General features: G+C 33.0%; 1 protein-coding gene across 1 annotated transcript in view; it reads left to right on the top strand.

Annotated features, from left to right (window-relative positions):
* The first annotated feature begins 7811 nt into the window (after positions 1-7811).
* The window catches only part of LOC137624521 (acetylcholine receptor subunit beta-like 1), a 20184-nt gene continuing 19358 nt past the window's right edge, over positions 7812-8637 (top strand). The window contains exon 1 of the mRNA XM_068355385.1: positions 7812-7896. The gene's annotated coding sequence lies outside the window, so the exon portion shown is untranslated. The remainder of the gene's footprint in view (positions 7897-8637) is intronic.

Raw genomic sequence — 8637 nt, 5'->3', positions numbered from 1 at the left:
TATATATATATATATATATATATATATACACGCACATATACTGTATATATATATATATATATATATATATATATATATATATATATATATATATATATATATACACATATACTGTGTGTGTGTATATATATATATATATATATATATATATATATATATATATATATATATATATATATATATATATATATATACTGTATATATATATAGTATATATATATATATATATATATATATATATATATATATATATATATGTATATAGTATATATATATAGTATATATATATATATATATATATATATATATATATATATATATATATATAATATATATATATATATATATATATGAAATGTCACTTCATCCTCATACACTTTGACCAAATACTCTAAGCAACTTTTGGTTGTACAATTCTACTAAAATCGTACAATATTTGGAAGGACTATTTTGATAAATTATGCGATACTGAAGTATGTAAAAAAAAATCCAAACGCATTCGAGTATATTGGCGACATTATCAAGATCAACTGAACAGACTTTGTTATTTGTTTTCATCCGAAAAGATGTTATTTTGATTAAACGCATCAGATAAACTGATGAGATCACTAAGACGTAAGTAGGAACATAGAAAATTGCTTCAATTACGATAAAGAAGAAAAAAAAAAGGAAAGGTAAATCAGTATTGTTTCTCGCCGAGAGAATTAACGAATAAAAGATATATCTTAAAACTAATTAGCATAGAGAACTTAGATAAGAGCACCATTCATTATATTTCCAAACAAAATGTTCAGCCCTTGAAAAATCATGTCCTTGCTTTGCTAAATGTGATGAAAGAATAAAAATAGCTTTACGTCAGGACATAGGTTTTAAGAAGACGAAAGCGTTCTGTGCGTACAGTATAATGGCAAAGGAAGTGGCGGATGAAGGAGAGATAGAAAACAAGAAACACCGTCACTAACTCGTTCAGAAATGGAGTTGGCAACGATGTGTCGATGGAGGATAGACGGGAGCCCTGTTTAACATGAATTCATCATTAAGGGACCGACCTGCAAAATGCAGTAAGGTAGGTTGAGCATCATCTCCCTCGGTTACACAAATACCACCCCCAGCTGATGTCAGTGAATAACAGGAGTTCTGAAACTCCCTGCTCGATGGCGTCGTAAAACTCGACACTTGGATGGCTCGGGTCTGTTATCTTCGCGAAGTGACTTTGAAGGCTGGTAATGAAAGACAAGTTTCTTGCGTAACAACAACGTTTGTAGTTTACAAAGTCTCTTCCACTTAATGTCCTCCATGAATTCTGGCCTAGAGAGCGAAGAAGAAGGTGCAGGAGACAGCGGCAGTGACGATACGAATGGACCGGATGTCCATAATTATTTTCCTTTCTTTAATGTATATCTTTTATTTCAACTTCCGCCGTGTCCTTACATTTCTTTTGTGGTTTACGATATAAAAAGCGATTCTTTTTATTCATCAAGAGAAATATTCTTACTCTTTTGAACATCAAATAAATTGGATAGAAAAGTGAAAAGATTCAAAATGAAAGCAAAAGGCAGACAGCAGAGCAAAGTTTTCTGTTTTCAATGTCTTTTATTTACTTTTTGCTTTATGTTCCGTTTTTCTACACGTTGATAGATATATATTTTATTCCTTTATTCTAATTTTAGTATATTCAGTCCATCTTTCATCAGCATGATATTAATTTTTGAATATACAGTATATGCGCATATAATCTTATCACTTACACTCGTGACTCCAAATGGGTCTATATTTTAATATCGACTTCACCACCTAAGATACTGTAGACATGTAGAGAATGGACGACAACTCCCCCCGGGCCCCCACCCCGTCAAGTGGAACCCAAAAATGAAGAACTGGGCCCCCACCCCGTCAAGTGGAACCCAAAAATGAAGAACCGGGCCCCCACCCCGTCAAGTGGAACCCAAAAAGTGAAGAAATTGGCAGTTTTCCCGAGACAAGGAGCGTAGTGGAATGACACACTCGCGTAATAAAGGAGTGATTTCATTTATGAGAGTTATAGCCACTCCGATGGGGTACTCTTCGCGAGGGAGATAAATGGCGCTATTCGAGGCCTTTTAAGAAATGAAAATGAATCTGGGATGAAAGATGAGTTTGATGTCGCTTTCTCAGAAAGAAATAGACATTTATGGCTGTGGCTTAACTCGCTAATTGTTATTACTTTCTATTCGCTGAAAATCAAAATCGAATTTCTTAATTGATCGTACGAATTCTGGATAGTTATTTCTATTATTCTTTAATAATACGTAACATAATGTTTTTCATTCTTAGAAAGTTCAAATTTAGATAAAATCATAGGGGGATTGGGACTTAAGATAGCTCAGGATAACATTATTCTTCAAATATCAAAGTTAAATGGGTAATATTTTTGTGTAGAATAACGAAAGAAATCTCATTTTTTACTTTAAAATAATAATTTTAAAAATTTATTTCAAAAGATATGAACAAATATTAATTTGTCGAATGATTTTAGATTTGAGTACATTGCTCTAATTATACGGAATGAAATACAAAATAAATTGTGGCAACGGTATCTGATGATTTTAAATAAAACAAAGAAAAGAAAAGATCTTGTCGCTTTTAATAGGATGAAACCTAGTTGCACCTTGTAAGGTGGACTGTAAGGATTAGTGATAGTCTTTACAGCAGCCCATCGGCCCCTAGCTGTGCCTCTTTTTAGCCTTCTGCTCTACTTCTGTTCACACTCTTTTCCTCTTTCTTGCTTATCATCATTATATCTTATAGAGCCAACAATATATCCGCTGCATAGCGGCCTGATTATATTCGTAGAGGTCCAAATCTATACATATTGGTCCCTATGTGCACCCACAAAGTATGTGGTCCATTGTCTGGATGGGATGCCCGTCGTTTAATTAGTTCATTATGCATGTTGCTTAACATTTTTCATAACTCTGACCATCCTTTACATCCAGATCTCCCTGGATAATTCTATCCTGTTCGTAATACTAGGCAGGCAGTTAATTCTAATAGCCAGGCCTTCTCCATCATGAGGCTCAATACTACACAGTATTCTAGAAGTTTTATTCCAGCTGTTACCAAGTTGTGGAATGATCATCCTAATCGGGTAGTTGAATCAGTAGAACTTCAAAAGTTCAAAGTTGGAGCAAATATTTTTATGTTGACCAGGCTGACATGAGTCTTTTTATTGTTTATATATGACATATCTGTTTTTGACATTGTTTATAGTTTATATAGGACATATCGGTTTTGACGCTGTTAGTGTTTTTAGAATAATATATTGTTAATTTATTCTCATCATTTATTTATTTCCTTATTTCCTTTCCTGACTGGGCTATTTTTCCCTGTTGGAGCCCTTGGGCTTATAGCATCTTGATTTTCCAACTAGGGTTGTAGCTTAGCTAGTAATAATAATAATAATAATGGGCACTCAGCAGAGGGGGCGAGACCCTACTTATGAAGAAGTCCTTCCAACTCTTAGCTCTTGGTCGATCAAGACTAACCCAATCCTACTACAAAGGTTTGTTCCATGGGGAAGAGACCCTTTCTTGCTATCCAACCGTTTTTTAACTTTTACCTTACTGATTGGCCTACCAGGCCCCAGTGCTAAATTCCGCATATCCATAGATCCAATCCTAGTTGCATAAAAGGCTGGAAAAATGGAGTGTTGCGGGGGAGGGGTGCGGAATAAATCTCCCTCGCAGTGAGGCCTCTAAGAAAATGTTTTCGCCGGCCAGATCTCATGAAAATCACGCTCGAAGCATCCCAATGAATCCGCGCTTCTTTTCAGACCGAACGACTGTGAAAACTGGGCTCGAACGAGTGAAAAAGTTTCGTTCAAATACCCACTGCGGATGAAGCACCCGACCATAAATATTCTTTAAGGAAATGAGAGAGAATTCGAATTCATTTGGACTTTGTCATCTTTTTTCTTTCTTTTTTCTCTTTTTGGTCTCTCGCCATAAATTTTTTTTCTTTAATAGTCAAGATGTCCTGCAGTGAATCTTATGTTGTCATGTTTTTTCCGTATTTTAATGGTGGGGGATGAGAAATTATTACAATCCATGTTACAGACGATATATGTACTATTGTATATATATTTAATAGAATTTCATAGACATATACATATTTATACATGTATGCGTGTACATATCTCCACACATATTTGTATACACACACGCACACACACACACACACATATATATATATATATATATATATATATATATATATATATTTACATACATATACAGTATATACATATATATATATATATATATATATATATATATATATATATATATATATATATATATATATATATATATATATATATATATATTGTATATATATGTATATTTATATGTCTGTATGTATATATGTATATATGTGCGCGCGTACATTAAAACACTGCTTTAAGACTAACATACAATAGATCGTAACTTCTGGACTACGGTTTCCAAGCAGTCTTCAACGTTGAAACAACAGCACTAACTATGATTCCATCTGCAATCTATCGGACTCTTCATTAATGTCTAGCTCTATTAATTATAGAAAAACTTTTTCCTGTGATTTGTTCTGTTAGATTCTTAAGTATGAGGTTGTTAACCTCGTAACCCCAAGGGATCGAACTCTACTCCATGAGATTGAACTCTACCTTTTAGGATTGAACTCTAACCTATGATGTAGTCCATGCGATTGAACTTAAGTCTTATATTCTGTTGAATAAAATCTAACCCTCTCCTCCTTCCGCTAGAGTTTCAACACACTTTAATAGGATTCTCTCGGCTTTTACTTTTTTCAAGCTTCTACAGAATCCATTTTATTTTCGGTTTCATACCTGTCCGTGACAGGTATGGAATGAAACGCCTTCGTCTTCTGATTCACAATTTGCCCTTTGGCTCCGATAAAATTTTTGCCTCTTGTTCCCTCCACGTTGCTCAGGATGTGTCAATATCAGAGCTCTCTCTCTCTCTCTCTCTCTCTTTCTCTCTCTCTCTCTCTCTCTCTCTCTCTCTCTCTCTCTCTCTCTCTCCTCTCTCTCTCTCTCTCTCTCTCTCTTTCGGGATATTTTGACAAGAAAGAATGATTTCAAGGTAAAATCAATTTTATATTGAAATATTTAAGATACACCATTTTATTTCAATAAAAATATATGATACAAGTAAATGATTTCCAGTTCATGATATTAACTCATGGCTTATAAGCATATCAGCTCCATGTGTGAACTCTACGCAAAAGAAAAAAAGATGTGACACCGGCGTGCGTGCGCGTGCGCCCAGTCCCAAAGAAGAAAAAGAGAACCGGAGGGGAGTGGAGCAAAGGACGAAGGCTTTCCCCATAGCAGGTAGAGTCAACATCAGCTAAGATCGAAGAAGAATTTAGCCGGGCGTTTCTTCTTCTTCTTTTTTAACCCTGCAGGGAGTTTGGGAGAGACGACCTGGCTGAGCTTCGGTCGGAAGTTTTGCTAAGAAGGATCTGAGTCGTATCTGGATGCAGAGAGACAGAGAGAGAGAGACAGAGAGAGAGAGAGAGAGAGAGAGAGAGAGAGAGAATACTGAACAGCAACGTTAGAAAAAATAATGACTCAATTAACTAAAGCAGGTGACTAAGGAAAAGAGAATATAAGATCTCAATCAAAATAACTTTAATTTTTCCCTGTAGAGGGTTAGTACACTTGATGTACTGTTGGAATAACTGTCTTTGGAACGTTCCTTCGACTCCTAGCTGCATCTACTTAATATCCTTTGACTTTACCTCCATTCCCGTTTCTTTTTTCTTTTTTTATTCATGTTGTCCAACAACACTAACTTGCAATTCTTAGTTTAACTTCAGATTTTTCCCTAGGCCCTCTTTGGTTCAAAATGGACTCGCAAGACCCACCGTCTGACCACGTAACCCAAAATCATAAATCATATTTCTTTCATCAATTACCTTTTGCAGAACATAATTTTAATGCCTGATATTCATTATTATTATGTTTACATCAGAGTTTAAGATAAACGCGTCATTTGCCTTTGGTATAAGATCTATACTCACCTTCTAGCATCTAGTGTCGAAATTCCAAAGACGGAACAATATATTTCATTGCTCATGACAAATAAGTGATCATTCAGTACTTGATCCATATCCGTGCATGATATGCCATCCCAGGTTACGCTACGAGTGTGACACACATCGGGAGTTCAGGCGTGGGTCCGGAAAGTGATATTTCAGGATTTGCCGTAAGACATAGGTTGCATTTCCCGTTTAAGCCTAAAATGTATCACCTCTCCGGCTTTAGTTTGGAATTTAATCGTCCTTTCGTGTTTAAGCCGAAAGCGTAAGTGCTGTGTGGAGTAGCAGCCAAGGAAAACAAACAGCCCTATTTCGATTATTATTATTATTATTATTATTATTATTATTATTATTATTATTATTCTAGTTGTTATTGTTGTTACTACACTTATTATTATTATTATTATTATTATTATTATTGTTATTATTATTATTATTATTATTATTATTATTATTATTATTATTTTCTTTATTATTATTATTATTATTATTATTATTATTATTATTATTATTATTATTATTATTATTATTATTTTCTTTATTATTATTATTATTATTATTATTATTATTATTATCATTATTATTATTGTGGTATCTTTGTTATTGTTGTTTTTTTGCAACATTCCTGTGCAACAAGAATAAACCCATTATCTTGCTAAACAGGCTCACATATATAATACCTAGAAGAAGAAAAGCGAACATTTCAAAATATTGAAAACGAGATTATAAGATTCAAACAAAGAAAGAAATACAAAGAATAATGACGAGAAATTAAGGCAGAGATCTGTGGTGCTTCAGAAATCTTCCAACTGTAAAAAAAGTGACGAAAACGAAACCGAGAAAGGGATTTTTATATATAAACTTTTCACACATTACAGAATGCTTTTCTAAATGAGGTCTAAAACACTTTGAATTATCAAAATGTACTGTGAATGAATTCCATGTGTTTTTTATCATAAGTTTCAATAGATTTTAAGCGTTTTGAAATAATATTTATTACACTTTTCATCATTAAAAAGACTGTATGGATATATATATATATATATATATATATATATATATATATATATATATATATATATATATATATATATATATATATATATATATATATATATATATATACATATATATATATATATATATATATATATATATATATATATATATATATATATATATATATGTATATATGTTTACCTAAGACTTAAGGGATTGATTATTTCTTATAGTTCTCGTAATTAAAGAAACAGATACTGCTAGAATAAGTTCATAGTCGAAAATATTTTACAGTTAAGTCATAAGCAATTAAGAATTTTGTTATTCAAGTGAGAACTTCGAAATATCAACATAATACTTTCCTGTAAATCTCCTGTAACTAACTGTTATCACCCTTTTCGTTAATGCTGACCATTAATTATTTTCCACAGGTATTTCTTACGACACTATCCCCCTGAATTCTCTTCATTTCTGGTCCTTTTTTAGTTTAATAATTCCCTCAAATGTCAGCGCAACCTCTTCACCAACTCATTATTCTGTCCAGAACTCCGTCCTCCTGTTGACCCGGCCGCCTTTATGAAAAAAATCCTTCTCCTGGTGAGATTCTAAATCGACGTTCCTCTTCTTCCCCTTCCTCCCCCTATTCCCCATTCCCTCCTCATCCTCCGTATAGCATGAAATCCTCCGAAGCTAATCCTCCTTGGCTTCTTCTCGTCTCTTCCCTACAGCGCCGACGGCAATTACGAGGTGCGTTACAAGAGTAACATTCTTATCTACCCGACCGGCGAAGTGCTCTGGGTGCCGCCTGCCATTTACCAGGTAAATATCTTTGTAATATAATGACCATCTATAAAAATCAGTAAGATAAACATCAATAAATTTCCATTGCATGAAAAAGTTTATCGATATAGTAATCGATTTGAACTGATATTTTTAAATTTGATTAAGTCATTTTATAAAATCAAAGAAATTATTTATTCTCGAAAATGTATCATAATGTAAAATATCAAAACGATATAATGAAATTAGAATTATAAAGTGTTATATCATCAGTTGAGAGAGGTCAGGGTTAAGTGTGTCTTTTGTCTTTTAGCTTCTTTATCAATGGTGGACGTCAATCATTAATAGGCTCGATTTATTCATGTTGATGATTGGCCGGATTACTCATTCACAAACTTTATTTTTCTAGGAAATTGATATTGCTCATATATAACTCAATCCAATTGAGGGAGTTGATATTGCTCATTTATAACTCAATCCAGTTGAGAAATTTGATATTGCTCAATTTTTGCTCATTTATAACTCAATCTAGTTGAGAAATTTTGTATTGCTCAATTATTGCTCATTTATAACTCAATCCAGTTGAGAAATTTTATATTGCTCAATTATTGCTCATTTATAACTCAATCCAGTTGAGAAATTTGATATTGCTCAATTATTGCTCATTTATAACTCACTCCAGTTGAGAAATTTGATATTGCTCAATTATTGCTTATTTATAACTCACTCCAGTTGAGAAATTTTATATTGCTCAATTATTGCTCATTTATAACTCACTCC

Source organism: Palaemon carinicauda, chromosome 31 (genome assembly GCF_036898095.1).
Source record: "Palaemon carinicauda isolate YSFRI2023 chromosome 31, ASM3689809v2, whole genome shotgun sequence".
Lineage (NCBI taxonomy): Eukaryota > Metazoa > Arthropoda > Malacostraca > Decapoda > Palaemonidae > Palaemon > Palaemon carinicauda.
Note: the sequence above shows the minus strand (reverse complement) of the source record. Positions and strands in the feature narration are given on the sequence as shown.